At 33.4% G+C, this 15292-nt stretch overlaps 1 protein-coding gene and 1 pseudogene across 1 annotated transcript in view; one reads left to right on the forward strand and one right to left on the reverse strand.

The window, feature by feature from the left end:
• The window catches only part of LOC145261283 (annexin A13-like), a 65917-nt gene extending 59014 nt beyond the window's left edge, over positions 1–6903 (reverse strand). Inside the window, exon 1 of the mRNA XM_080119773.1 lies at positions 6743–6903. The gene's annotated coding sequence lies outside the window, so the exon portion shown is untranslated. The remainder of the gene's footprint in view (positions 1–6742) is intronic.
• On the forward strand, positions 1310–1427 carry LOC145261299 (5S ribosomal RNA; annotated as a pseudogene).
• Positions 6904–15292: the final 8389 nt, after the last annotated feature.

Here is a 15292-nt window from a genome sequence, read left to right on the forward strand (position 1 = left end):
GTCGATGTCGGATATTTACACTTAAGCACTTCCGGCCATTTTGTAAAGCTGTCGACAACCACTAAGAAGTAATGTCCATTCAACGGACCTGCATAGTCAATGTGTAACCACATTTTAGTTATAGACACATGTCAAAATATTTTATTTTATATTATTGTAGATCTTATCACCCATTTTAAACGAGATCTAGAGAAAATTTTTAAGTTTAAAATTTTAAATGTTTTAAAACGTGTTTTTATATAGAGCGAGATCATGTTATACTTAATATACTTAAATATAAAAACACCAATTTTTGACACCGTTTAGACCTATTTCAATCTAAGATTTATTACCGTTTTTAAAACGAAATTACGTATAATTTTAAAATAACGTTTTAAATAATTTTAAACGTGAAACAACACTTAAATATAAACATATGCCATATTTTTACACATTTTAAGTCTATTTTAACTAAATATTATTACTGTAATTAAAACGAAACTAGAGATTATTTTAAAATAAATCTTAAACGTTTTTAAACGCAAAGCGATACTTAAATATTAGTATATACCATCCCCTGGGCACTTCCTAGGTCTATTTCAATCTAAATTTTATTACCCTATTTTTAAACGAGATTAGACATAACTTCAAAATGAATTTTTAAAACGCTTTTAAACGAGACTTAAACTGAATGATAGGGGGGGTGCTTAAAGAAAAATAATAATACAGAAGGCATCATCCCATACTTTTTAATTTATTGCTTCAAATTGATTACCTTATTAAAGTAGCATACAAAAAATAAAAAATTAAAAAAAATAAAGGATAAAATAAATAAATAAATAAATAAAAATTATGGTGTGCATATATAGAGTTCCGGTTCCGGTTAAAGACAGATGAGAGTCGGCTGAAGAAAGCCTGAGGCGGACATTAAGAGTAGTCCTCAACTACCGGGCTTGAAACCGTCGGTACCGACTACCGATATAAATGTAAATTCCTGTATATATTATACAGAATATATATATATATATATATATATATATATATATATATATATATATATATATATATTAGTAGCCTGGTTAGACCAAAGCAGCAAAACTGAAGCTGACTATATACACAAATTTTAGGAAAATTTGGGCATATTTATTGGTTTGAAATTGGTTTGAAAATAAAAACTCTTTTTTACCAATTCTCACAAAATTTTAACCGTAGAATAGTATTATAATCTTCAAAAAGCCTGCACATTTTCATGTACTTTCGTCTCATAAGACCAAAGATATGAGCATTTCAACCAGGTCACTTATATATATATATATATATATATATATATATATATATATATAATCACGTTGATACACCGGTTCTCGTCAGATCACCGAAGTTAAGCAACGTTGAACCTGGCTAATACCAGATGGGTGACCATTTGGGAATTCTAGGCTCTGTATGTGCTCTCCGCTTATCTCGGCATTGTTTCCAGTCGTCTTGTACCTCAACTTGCCATTGGTATGCAACAATGTCGACTCAGGAGAGGCGTGGTTAGAGGTTGCGCAACTCTTGCCACACAAATTTCACGCGCAGGCACCCTTACAGTGGGTATCCATAGTCTGTCAAGACTGAAGGAAGCCTTCATATATATATATGCATATATATATATATATATATATATATATATATATATATATATATATATATATATTTAAAATAAAAAAATTGAAAAAAATAAGTTACATTAAATAAAGGAATATAGAAATTTAATTTAAGAAATCAATGAATAGTATTAATAAAACATAGTGAATGGGCATAGGTAATTAGTGGTAACATCATATGATATTTACTTTGATTTTTCTTTTTAAATAGAGGTACGAAAATAGGTAAATATATAAATATTTAAAAATACTTTTCAAGGATGCGATAGAGTTGTTTTCTTTTCCTTATAAAGGAAATTTTTTCCATAATGTTTTATTGTTAAAGTGTTTTTATTCAATAAGTCTGAAGAAAGGCTGTTCTTGTGAAAATTTTCAAACAACATAATGTTTGAATTTGTCCAAATGGTCTTGAAACAATTGTAACTAACAATGAAATACACTTTTTATTGCTATCAACCCATTCTTTGAAGTCTTGGTTTTTGTTAAACCAGTATATATATATATATATATATATATATATATATATATATATATATATATATATATATATATATATATATATATACCAAATATTTCTCATGTATTATATCTCCCCTCTTCGATTTTCATACATAAAGTAAATTTAACAGTGTATAAGGATTAATTGATACTGGATATATTCATAATCGTACCCTACTTCAAGAAGAGGAGAGATATAACATATGAGAAATATTTGGAATCAAGTCTCCCCTTGCTGTTATTCAAGATCATTTAAAACCTTAGTCTATCAAGGCCAGAGGTTTTGAAAATATATACAGTAGCGTCCAAAACTAAGGGACACCATTTTAAAACCTAATATTTGTTAGAAATAACAACTGTGAAAAGCTGAAATTTTGACAACTGGTAGTTGTTATCGTCCATAATAACATACTAAAATTTGAATCATTTGCAAAGAATAGAAAAAGAATTATAAAAATTATTTATTTATTTTCAAAATAGGAACGTTCAAAAGTAAGGGACAAAATTGAGAAAAACAATGTAAACAGTATGCTATATTCAATTTTTTTTTATTTCCTCTAAAGAATAAGTCTTACTTAGTCATTTGTAAAGGTTGCATCAGCCGGCACCATGGCGAAATACCAAAAACTTGACTACTCTGTGAGACAAGCTATTGTGAAGCTATACAAGGAAAAGCACACCATTAGAGAGATTTCAGAGAAAGTGAAACGTTCCAAGAGTGTTGTAGGCAGGGTTATTAAATCCTGGCAAAATAGTGCTTTTAAAATCGGCAGACCCTGCAAAACTTTGGCAAGAGAAGATCGAATAATACAGCATATGTCATTAAAGGACCTTTTAAGTCTTGCACAGAAAGTAAAAGGGTTATGAATAGTACCTCATGTGTTAATGTGTCAAGACAGACTGTTTCTAGACGACTGCAAGAAATAGGGCTGTTTAATTGAACCCCAGGGAAGAAACCACTTGTTAGTTTGAAGAATAAGAAGAGATTAGAGTCTGAAAACAAGTATGTAATTTGGACATATGAAAATTGGGTAAAAGTATTTTTCAGTGATGAAAGTAAGTTTAATTTATTTGGAAATGATGGAAAAAATAATGTAAAGAGACGTATCGGCGAAAGATGAAGTGCAAAGTGTACTAAGAAAACTTTCAAGTTTGGGGGTGGAAACGTCATGGTATTTGGAATGTTTTCTAGCCAAGGTACAACGCCTCTTGTCCGGTTTCAAACTCGTGTAAACGCGCAGATCTGTTGTGCCAATCATACAGAATTCAGTTTTCAATAGGGCTATCTTTATGCAAGGAAATGCCCAATATCACAAGGCAAACGTGGTAATGAGTTACCTTAGCGAACAAAATTCCGAAATTATGGATTGGCCACCGCAAAAACCTGACTTAAATCCAATGGAAAATCTCTGGAAGACCTTAGGAGTGAAAGTTATGGACAGAAATCCCACTAACACGGAGGATTTGTGGGTAAAGCTTCAAGGAGAATAGTCTAAAATTAGTATCGAGGATTGTCAAGAACTGATTCGTTCTTGTAGTCGAAGATGTGCAGCTGCCATTGAGAGCAAGGGCTCATTTTCTAAATATTGATTGTACATATATATATATATTTTTTTTTGGCTGTTTACATTGTTTTTCCAAATTTTGTCCCTTACTTTTGGACGTTCCTATTTTGAAAATAAATAAATGATTGCTATAATTCTTTTTCTATCCTTTGCAAATGATTCAAATTTTAGTATGTTATTATGAATGATAACGACTGCCAGTTGTCAAAATTTCAGCTTTTTACAGTTATTATTTCTAACAAATATTAGGTTTTAAAATTTTGTCCTTTAGTTTTGGACGCTACTGTATATATATATATATATATACTAGCTGTACCCGGCCACGCGTTGCTGTGGCTCAGTTTGTTAAAATGGAACACATGTGAAAGTAGAGAAAAGTTTGATTCTTTTTTTCAAGAGAATGTACAAATTATTTATTTTTTTTTAACAGATGTTAAGAAAATAAACAGAAAAATACTTCCATCATTAATTATGCAAAAAAATAAATAAAATGTTCATTTAGTGTTTCAATATGCTTATAAATTACAATAAAACTTGCTGAGTATGCACTGTTTTACGGTTGTTGTAAAAATGGAACGGAAACTTGAATTTCGCTTCATTTTAATCTTTCTTAATTATTTAATTGTGCCCCCCCAAACGAATATAATCAAACAGTAACATTCAACAATTGTACTTTATGTATATAAAACACAAAATGGGTGTTTGTATTACTGTACACATAGATTCGAAAAAGTTGTCAAAAAACAAATATATAACAAATAAATGTTATCAAAGGCAAGATAAGTTACTTTTCTGCCAAACTGGATATATTTTTTGTGTTTTGATTCAATGTAACATATTTATTCAGCTCGAAAAACATACAGTGTTTACCGATGTATTCAAAAATTCAAGATGGCGTCTCACACCCTCTTTAACACCGTAAGTATGGAAAAAGGTGTTATAAATAAAAAACTATACAAAATACTATTAAAAACCCACCGAATATATGTCAACCTATGTCACGGTAACATATATTGAGCGAGTTTTTAACAGTATTTTATCCGGTTTTTTATTTATAACATCTTTTCCCACACTTACCGTGTTAAAGAGAGAATCAGACGCCATCTTGAATGTTCCAATACATCGGTAAACACTGTATGATTTTCGAGCTGAATAAACATGTTACATTGAATAAAAACACGAAAAATATATCCAGTTTGGTAGAAAAGTAACTTATCTTGCCTTTGATAACATTTATTTGTTATATATTTCTTTTTGGACAACTTTTTCGAATCTATGTGTACAGTAATACAAACCCCACAAAATATTTATTTAAAAAAAAAATTTGTTTTTTAAAAAGTTAATAACGAAAGGGAAATAATTCCATTTTAAACGAAAAAGTCAGTTTACCTAACTTACTATATTAATGCTATTTTTTAAGCAAGAAAAAAAAAAAAGGTAAATATCCAGATACGCTACTACAGAACACCGACCACTCTAATTTGTTTTTTTATAGGTAATTGAGGTCGCTGAGAACGAATCTGATAGTCAAACTTGGGGCAAATTTACCGTTTGCATGGTATTTACCCCTGGACCCACGAACTTCTTTCCACCATTTTGCAGCATCCGTTTATGCTACATGCATGCACGCTGTAGCATAAACGACGGCTTCACCAAGCAAACTATGTTGGGGGGAGGGGGATTTTTTTTTCCAGGACATAGAATTTTCTAATTTTCAAAAATACATTATAGCGCTTTTTGGGTGAAAAATTTAAAATTAGCTGAAAATGAAATAAAATAAGAAAAGGAAAGCACACCAAGTTGGAGTAGGGGGGGGGGTAATTTATCTGTTTTTTTTTTTGTTTTTTTTACCTGGAACATCGAATTTTCAAATTTTCCGTAAGTAACGCACCGACATTTACCTATTAGAACACCATTTAACATTTTCCGAAGATTTTACTTTGTACATTGGGGACGCGAGCGGGGGGGGGGGAGCGGATGTGATGTTGGCGCGCGCGCCCCAACATCACATCCCCCCCCCCGAACAAATTAGAGTGGTCGGTGTTCTGTAGTAGCGTATCTGGATATTTACCAAAAAAAAAATATTTAGGTTTGGCTATAAATTCCTAAACTCTTCACCCTAAATAATTTAGGTGACTGAAATAGGAATCTAATTGAATCTTTAATTTCCTGAATAGTATCCGATAATTCATTTTTCTTCGAGTTATATCGAATACATTAATACGGACTTTAGGGGCTTTTTTCGTAATGTTACTGTAAAAATTATTTTTTATTGTTACAAATTACGATGCTTTAAACAAAAGCAAAAATAAATTCTTGCGTTTTTTATTTACTACTGAAAACTTAACTTTAGTAAAGGTATTTTTTGTTTAAACAAAATAAAACATTTTCACCAAGAGTTAAGTAAAAATAATTAGTTCATTATATTCTGCGATCATTATTTGAAAAATACTGCAATTTTCATTAAAATTCGTTAATTTCCTGATTTTTGGTGAATTTTTAAGTAAAGGGAGGAATCAAAATGTGTATACACTTTGAGCGTCGGCATTCATTTTGCGACCACGTGTGGTTAATTTAAATTAAAGTTCAATCACATGGTTACATTATCAATAAACCCTTTGAAAATTTACCGATATTGTAAACACATTCTGTTTACATTAAGCCTGTGGTGTTCTTTTAGTTATGCAATGTTGTCAACTGAGATTTAAAAAAAAACCGCGAGATCAGGAGAAAGAAATGCCCAGAAAATCGCTAGCCAGTTTGGCAGAAAAGTAACTTATCTTGCCTTTGATAACATTTATTTGACAACTTTGATAACATTTATTTTGACAACTTTTTCGAATCTATGTGTACAGTAATACAAACCCGCGTACAGTAATACAAACCCCTTCAGGGAGATTGGAATGCCCCCGCCCCCACCTAAAATGTACTTGGAAAAATCGATTTTATAGTGAGATTTAAGAATGGTTAGTCGAAAAAAAGATGAAAAACAAAACAAATAATCAATAAATAACTGTTACCAAAGGCAATAAATGCTACTTTTTTTTTACTTACATGAATGAGTTTATTTTATGTTTTAAAGTATTTTCAAGCAATCTCATGCGGGTGTCTGACTGTCTGGGTGCCAAATACCTCCAGATTTTCTAGAATTTCCCGCTAGATTGTAAACGAAATCTCCAGATCAAGCAGGAAAACCGCTAAATTGTAACACTGTTCACGTGACAGGAAGCGGTAATAAATAATTGTCCCTAAATAAAAAAATGGCCTCTCGATACAAAGAAATCCAGCTATTTATCATAGAAAAATTAAGTATAATGTTATAATTAAAAAGAAATATATAAGAACACACATGGATATAGTAAACATATTATACCAAAACGTGGAAGCCATCCGTTCAGTGGTTGTTTAGACAATTAACTCCGAACGAACCAACATTTACATTTTTATATATATATATATATATATATATATATATATATATATATATATATATATATATATATATATATATATATATATTGAGGAAAACCAGAGGTTTGTATTCCTGCAGGTCCTTAATAGAAAACGAATAATGAAAAATTATAAACTTTTATACTTTTAGTATTATTATTTATACATTTTCACAATATATATATATATATATATATATATATATATATATATATATATATATACATATATATATATATATATATATATATATATATAAATCAATAAAGAAATCAAATGACGATATGAAACTATATAGTCATATATAGATATTTATTCATTTATTCAATAAGGTGGGGTGTAGAGTAAGTAAGGATTCTTTATATCATGATATTTCGAAGCCTAATGCTTCTCATCAAAAGAGGAGAGAAGATGCTATGTAACATAATAGGGTTGCGACGTCTAGCAATAATTACATTAGGAGCAAAATAAAATATTTAGCTTATTTGAGGGAGCTAAATTGATCTTGGTGATATAGGAGGAGTATAGTTTTTATTATACAATGCTGGTAGGTGCATGGCATATCTGTCATAGTGGGTTTAATGTTGACAAAATATGTGATTAGACTCTATGAGAAAATATAGAGTACGTTAATTGAAGTAAGATGCTTGTTTAATTATATATATTAAAGGGTTATAGCTGTGGAAGGGGTTTACATTAAATATGGTGTTTATGCTATGTCAGTATGTTTTAGAGCATTATCTGAAATTATAACAGTGCTTAAATGAAATGAATTATTAGGAATAATATTAACATAATAAATGTGAGAGGATAAATTATAAAGGAAGATTTTACTTGAATACGATTGAGGATAAACAAATGTTAGAATAGGGAGATGATACAAAAGAGTATGGGACGAAAAATATAAAAATATAAGGACTATATAGTGAAAATCGTCATTTTCTTTCTTTATTGATTTTTATATAAGCTCCAATACAATTTGTTGAGCTTGGCATTATCCCGATATGTCTTGATATTATTCTCTTCCTTTAAATCCCCTATGAATAAAAATTATATATATATAACTTTATTATATCATCAGAAGAATGAGGAAAAGTAACAGAAAAAAAAGACTTTATAAGCCAAAACCAGTTTCTATCTATATATCTGTGTGTGTGTGTGTGTGTGTGTGTGTGTGTGTGTGTGTGTGTGTGTGTGTGTGTGTGTGTGTGTGTGTGTGTGTGTGTGTGTGTGTGTGTGCGCGCGCGCGTGTGTGTGTGTGTGAGCCTGGGTGCATGTGTGTCAGTCAGTTTTTTCTGTATTTTTATAAAGAAACATATCCATTGTTTAATTGCAGTATTCATATGCAATGTGAATGTAATTCGTATCGCTATTATTAAGTGTTTTGTAATGCCTTTGTTTATTAATAGGTTAGGAATGTCTCATGAAAAAAGGCATTTTCCATCAGCAAAAAAATATTTGGATAATTTTTCATGAATATAATGTCCTGTTAACCTTTTTATAGTACATTATAGAATGAAAACACATAGTTTCTGTCCTTCTTCATGGAAGTGAATGTGCAGGTTTAGCCTGATATATATATATATACTCACATACTATGGAATAAGCTGAAATCTCTTAATGAAAGAAGACAACATTTCAATAGTGCAAAAGCAAATCTTTATGTGAATTATAAGATTCTATAATCCGATAATAATATGTAGAAAAAGGATTGTTAAGAAGAAAAAGAAAAGGCTTTTCTATTAAAAAAAATAAGTACATAAATATCTAAATGAACAGATCATAAAGGTGGGCTCATTTCTTGCATTAACAATAAAGTTCAAAATGCCCTATTTCAAATTAATTCAGCTTTATACAAAAGATGTACAATCATTTTTATATACCGCTTATATACTCTATGCGAGTTGCAAGGTTAACTAATTTGCATTTTGATTTTAAAAAAGAGTAGTTCACTAATCAACTATTGTTTTTTGTTTCTTTAATTCAGTTATTGCTTTGATTTTGATACAATAAATAGTTCTGTTTCACAGTATTGTTCTATTTACTGGAAAAATATTTAGCATTTGTATTAAAATGTTCCTTTCCTTAGAGGGACCGATTTGATTTTTAACAAAATACAATGTATTTTTAATTACTAGTGAAAAGACGATTTGATCTCTTTATTCTTAACTTCACTTGAACCATCCATGTGTGTATTTTTGTGCGTATATCATGAAAAATTTCAAACAAGATTTCAGTCAGAACGCCCCAGTAATTTCTGATGAAAAGTGAAATTGACAGACAGACAGACAGACAGACAAATTAATATATATATATATATATATATATATGCATATATATATATATAATCAAGAAGTAAAAATTAAGTTTACAAGCCAAAAATTCTGTAAACTTAAAGAGAATATAAATATTAATATTTATATAGTAAACCCAACCAAATAAAAAGTTCAATAAAACAAGAATAGGAAATAGAGCTTGTCATAAAAGTACACAATTAAAGATTGTAAATGATAATTTATAACAATTTATTGCTCAGCAAAATACAGAAAAAGAAATATCAAGAGTTCCGTAATCCACAGAACCATAATAATTCTAGCTTACTTTAAATATCATTTTAAAGGGCGTTTTTCATTCTATACAATCGTTTTAATTACAATCGTTTATAGACAATTATGTCTTTTTTTAGAACGGTGAATACAAGATGGACAAAAAGCAAATCCACACAATTTTCTTATTTTAATTCAAGCTAGCCCGAAAAGCTGCTGAAACAGTTTGTGGTATCAATGAACCGTTTGGGCCAGGAACGACTACTGAACGCACAATGGTTGTTTAAGAAATTTTGTGGCAGCCACGAGTTTCTTGAAGATGATGTGTGTAGTGGTCGGCCATCGGATGTTGGCAACGATTAATTAAGAGCCTCAGTCGAAGCCAATCTATGCACAACTCTTCGAAAACTTGCTTCTGAATTAGACATAACGCATACAATAATTTTCAACCACTAGAGAGAGATTGGAAAAACAAAAAAAATTTGCTAAATAGGTCTCATGGATTGAATGACAACCAAAAGAAACGCCATTACGAAGTATCATCTTCTCTTCTTTTATGCAACAAGAATGGCATGTTTCTCGCCCAGGTTGTGACTTGCAATGAAAAGTGGGTTTTTACAACAACTGCCGCACTCAGCTCAATGGTTAGACACCGACGAAGCTCCACATCAATTCCTGAAGCCGGAGTTGCACCAAAAGGTCACGCTAACTGTTTGGTTATCTGTGACAGATCTCATCCATTACAGTTTTTTAATACAGGCGAAATTATTACGTGAAGAAGTATTGTCAACAAATGAATGAAATGCATCAGAAACCGACAACAGCACCCAGCATTAGTCAACAGAAAAGGCCCAATTCTTCTTCATGACAATGCCCAACTGCACGTTGCGATACCAACGCCACAGAAGTTGAAGGAATTGGGCTACAAAACTCTGCTTCATTCGCCATATTCTCCAGACCTCTCACCTATTGACTACCATTTTATCAAGCATCTCAACAACATTTAGTGTGAGAAATACTTTAAAAACAAATGATATCAAAATCGCGTTCAGTGACTTCATCAACACCAGAATGCAAAATTTTTATGTTACTCGCATAAATACACTTATTTTGCATTGAAAAAAGTGTGTTAATACTAAGGATGTTCATTTCGATCCAAAAAAATTTGTTTTGAGTCGTGATATGTTCATCTAAATTTAAAAGGTTTAAATCACAAGAACTTTCTTGTCAACCTGATAGTTGCAAACACTGTGTTTTTTCCACGCAGAGCTTGAACTTATTTTTTTTTCAATACAAAGATGTTGCTTCATTGTTTGCTTACTTCATACTTTTGGACACTTAGTTGGTTTATCACAAATTCACGAATCCTTCGTTCGTCAGTCTTATCAGAACACTGGGGCATTTAACTCGGTATCTGCCATAGTTCTTTGAGTCCTTGTTTCGCCAGTGGTATACAAACACTGGGGTGTTTAAACTCGACTTCCTTCATGGATTCTGTGAATTTGGTTGCCACTGTTATAACCCTATTTATAAACGAAACAAGGGAAAAAAGTAGCAAGAAAAATGGAACACAGGAATAGAGTAGCAAAATGTATTAAAAATAACATACAAAAGTGTTATATGTCCATCTAGCCAATGAATACCTTGGTTGGTCCACCAGATATCGACTCCCACCTTGCAGCTTTGTCTTCCAGTATTTATTGCGTATGGATCAGTTCATTCATAGGTAACATATGTAGTTCGCCACAACAATTACTTATAGTGAAATAAGCAATGCAAAAACATGAATAAATATTATTTTAATCACCTAAATAGTTACAGTGAAATAGGTTATACACAAACATGAGTACATAGTCTATAGGCCCCATAACAGCGGAGTTACTATCTTTAAGAGCATATCTGAGAAAATAAACCACATACTGTCTTCACATCCCTCGGCTAACATCCACATCTGTGGTGACTTCAACGTCCATAACGTGGAATGGCTGACCCATTCAAATAAGACCGATGATGAGGGGAGGTTTTGTCATGATTTTGCCATTGCTCATGACCTCACTCAGATTGTTCGCGAACCCAGCCGTGTGCCCAATACACCCGGTCAATATGCAAGCCTCTTAGACCTTTTTCTCTCAACTTCCCCTGAGCTATGTTCATGTTCCGTTCATTCTCCTCTAGGATCCTCCGACCACTCCGTCGTATCAGTTAAGATAAAAACGAAATGTAAGAAGCCTCCAGACGTACCCCTCCACCGTATTGTATACCAATACTCTATGGCTGACTGGGATAGCTTCCGTACATTCATATCTGATTTACCTCTGCACTCCATGTTTAAAAAGGAAGTGTCCTCTATAGTATCAGATCTGACCGAATGGTTAATTGTAGGCATAGACCAATTCATACCATCTAAAAAATTCCAACAAAAACCTAACAGCCAGCCATGGTTCTCCCCAGAATGTGCTGCTGCTATCGCGCACAGATATCACTTTTTCCATAGCTACCAACGTAATAGATGCACTGAGACTAAAGCTGCTTTAAGGTCTGCCAGCAACCACTGTAAAAGAGTAATAAAAAATGCAACAGAGCTATATGCCCAGTCTGTTAAATCCAAGGTAGCTGATCAACGGCTTGGATCCCACCAGTTTTGGCAAATAACAAATAGGATCCTGAAGAGAAGTGTGCGTTCTATCCCAACCATTATCAATGGACCAGAGGTCATCTCGTCAGCGTCAGACAAAGCCAAACTATTTGCAAAGAACTTTGCAGCTAATTCTACCCTATGCGACGAAGGCCATCAACTCCCCATATTTCCTCCTAAAACACAGAACAAGCTAGGTAACATACAAATATCCGTGCATGAGGTCGCCAAGCTAATAACGAACCTAGATTCCAGTAAAGCAACTGGCCCTGATGGCATCCCAATTATAGTGTTAAAAAAGCTTCAACCAGAACTTGCTCCCATACTTACGAAACTATTTAAGCGCTGCCTTAAGGAGAAGTGCTTTCTGACTCCCTGGAAGACCTCATCAGTATGCCCTGTATTTAAGAATTCAGGTGATAAGTCATCTCCCTCTCAGTACAGACCTATAAGTCTCCTGCGTGTTATGAGTAAGTTGCTGGAATCCATATTAAATAGAGAAATAGTCAACCACCTCAGCAGGAATAACCTTCTTAGTGACACACAATATGGTTTCCGCTCTGCAAGATCTACCGCAGATGTGCTGACGGTTATATCCCACAGGATTAGTGAATCTCTTGACAAAGGCTTCCTTTCTAGGGCAATTGCTCTTGATATATCAAAGGCCTTCGACAAGATATGGCATAAGGGTCTACTTCACAAGATTTCCAGCTACGGTATAACTGGAAATGTTTTCTCAATCATTAAATCATTTCTCTCCAATAGGCTCATAAGAGTAGTGGTAGATGGACAAAAATCGGAGGCCTGCAATATAAATGCTGGAGTCCCTCAGGGGTCAATCCTGGGCCCAACTCTCTTCCTGATCTACATCAATGACCTCCCTAAACATATACTTAAATCATTCGTTGACATCTATGCTGATGACACGACCATCTACGGCAACACATCAAAGGCTGTAAATGACAAAGTTCTCTCTGATTCTCTCTCCTCTGATCTCGAGCGGGTGGTTCAGTGGGGGAAGATGTGGCTGGTTACCTTTAATGCATCTAAAACCAAACTCCTATCCTTACATCATCAACGCTCTGATCCCCAGCTGGCATTAATTGTGATGGATGGCTCTCGTCTGGGTGAGGCCCCGTGTTTTGACAAGCTTCTGGGTTTGACCTTTACTCCTGATCTGAAATGGAACACGTACATCAAGTCTGTTGCCAAGGTCGCTGGAAAGATGGTGGGATCCTTCTACCGCTCCAGAAGATATCTCACTACTGATGCAATTCTCTATCTATATAAAAACCAAGTACGTCCAAGGATGGAATACTGTTGCCATATCTGGGCAGGAGCTGCTAAAAACAGCCTATCCTGCCTTGACAGAGTACAAAATAGACTTTGTGGCTTAGTGGGGGATGCCCTTTTCTCTACCCTGCAACCTCTCTCCCACAGAAAAGATGTTGCGAGCCTATCCTTGTTTTATCGTTATTTCCATGGCAGGTGCTCGTCTGAACTCCAATCTCTGGTCCCCCCTCACCAATCTGTCACAAAAAACACCCGTCTAGCTGAATCCACTGTGAAAAATTTCCCTCACTCTGTGCCTAAATCAAAACGCGGATTCCATGAACAAAGCTTCTTTCTTAGAACTGCACACATGTGGAACTCTGTTCCGTCTGCCTGCTTCCCTCCGGACTACAACTTGGATGTCTTCAAGTCCAATGTTAACAAATTCCTAATGAACCGCCCCCTTAATCAAACACTTCATCAAATCTCCACATTAACGTAATGTACTTGCAATAACCCTTATCCCTGAGTGGCTTCCGGGCCTTGATAAGTGGTGATCACTGTGTAAAAAAAAAAAAAAAAAGTCACCTAATTTTTTTCAATGAAATATGTAATGAAAACACATAGTTTTTTAGTCAACAAAATTACAATGAAATATGTATGCTAAAAACATGTATGCTAAAACATGGTTACATATCATTTTATTCATGTATATTACTTACGTCAAGCTAGCAGTTCCAGTGCTAACTGACGTCCAGCTACCTGTTCCAGTCAACACTGATGTTCAGCTACCAGTTCCAGTACTCACATACGTCTGGCTACCAGTTTCCAGCATTAGATCGACTGTACGACTCGGATCAACCTGAGGCACATCATCCTATCTAAACAACACAAGAATTTCAACCCTGTTAAAGCGCGTTCTCACACTGGATGTTCCTGAGTCATGACCTCCATTGCTATATAATTTACCTCTTTCTCTAGTTAAAACATGATACCTATCATCTTTAACCGATCATCAGTGTTTGTTGTTTATCTTTGCTATTGACGTCGCTGTCCTTGGCTTGTATTTATTTTCTTAGTTCTATGGCACCTTCACATTTCGAATCTCTACATAGTTAAATAGATAAATAGAGTTATTTTTTTGTTCTATTTTTAGCTGTTAACAGCGAAAAATAGTGGATCTAATTGCCGATTACATTATTAAAGCACAGTTAAGACGAGTTATTTTCCTTATACTATTCTTACATTAGCGATGAAAAATAGAAGATATAATTGCCAATTAGATTGAAAGAGTGAAGTTAGATTTATGTTAATGTTAGGGTCAGGGTTAGTGTAAAGGCTTAGAGTTAGGGTTAGGCTAAGTAGGATTAGCAATAAGGGCAAAGGTTAGAGTAAAAGTTTAGAGATCGGGTTGAGCTCAAGTTCAGGATAATATTCAGGATTAGGATTAGTGTTAAGGTTAGGGTTATGGTTAGGAATAGTCTTGAGGGTAAATTAAAGGTTGGGCCAGGATCAGAGTTAGGATGAGTACTAGAGTTGTTGTTAGTGTTTTGGGAGGTTGGAGTTAGGTTTAGGATCAAGGTTAATGTTAAAGTTAGATAAAGGGTGAGAGTTTAGGGTGATGGGTTTAGGTTTAGGGTTAAGGTTAGTGTTAGGATTTAAGATTAAGGTTTGGGGGTAAGGTTTGGGTTAGGATTAGGG

Source organism: Euprymna scolopes, chromosome 37 (assembly GCF_053919585.1).
Source record: "Euprymna scolopes isolate OS-2025 chromosome 37, ASM5391958v1, whole genome shotgun sequence".
Taxonomy (NCBI): domain Eukaryota; kingdom Metazoa; phylum Mollusca; class Cephalopoda; order Sepiida; family Sepiolidae; genus Euprymna; species Euprymna scolopes.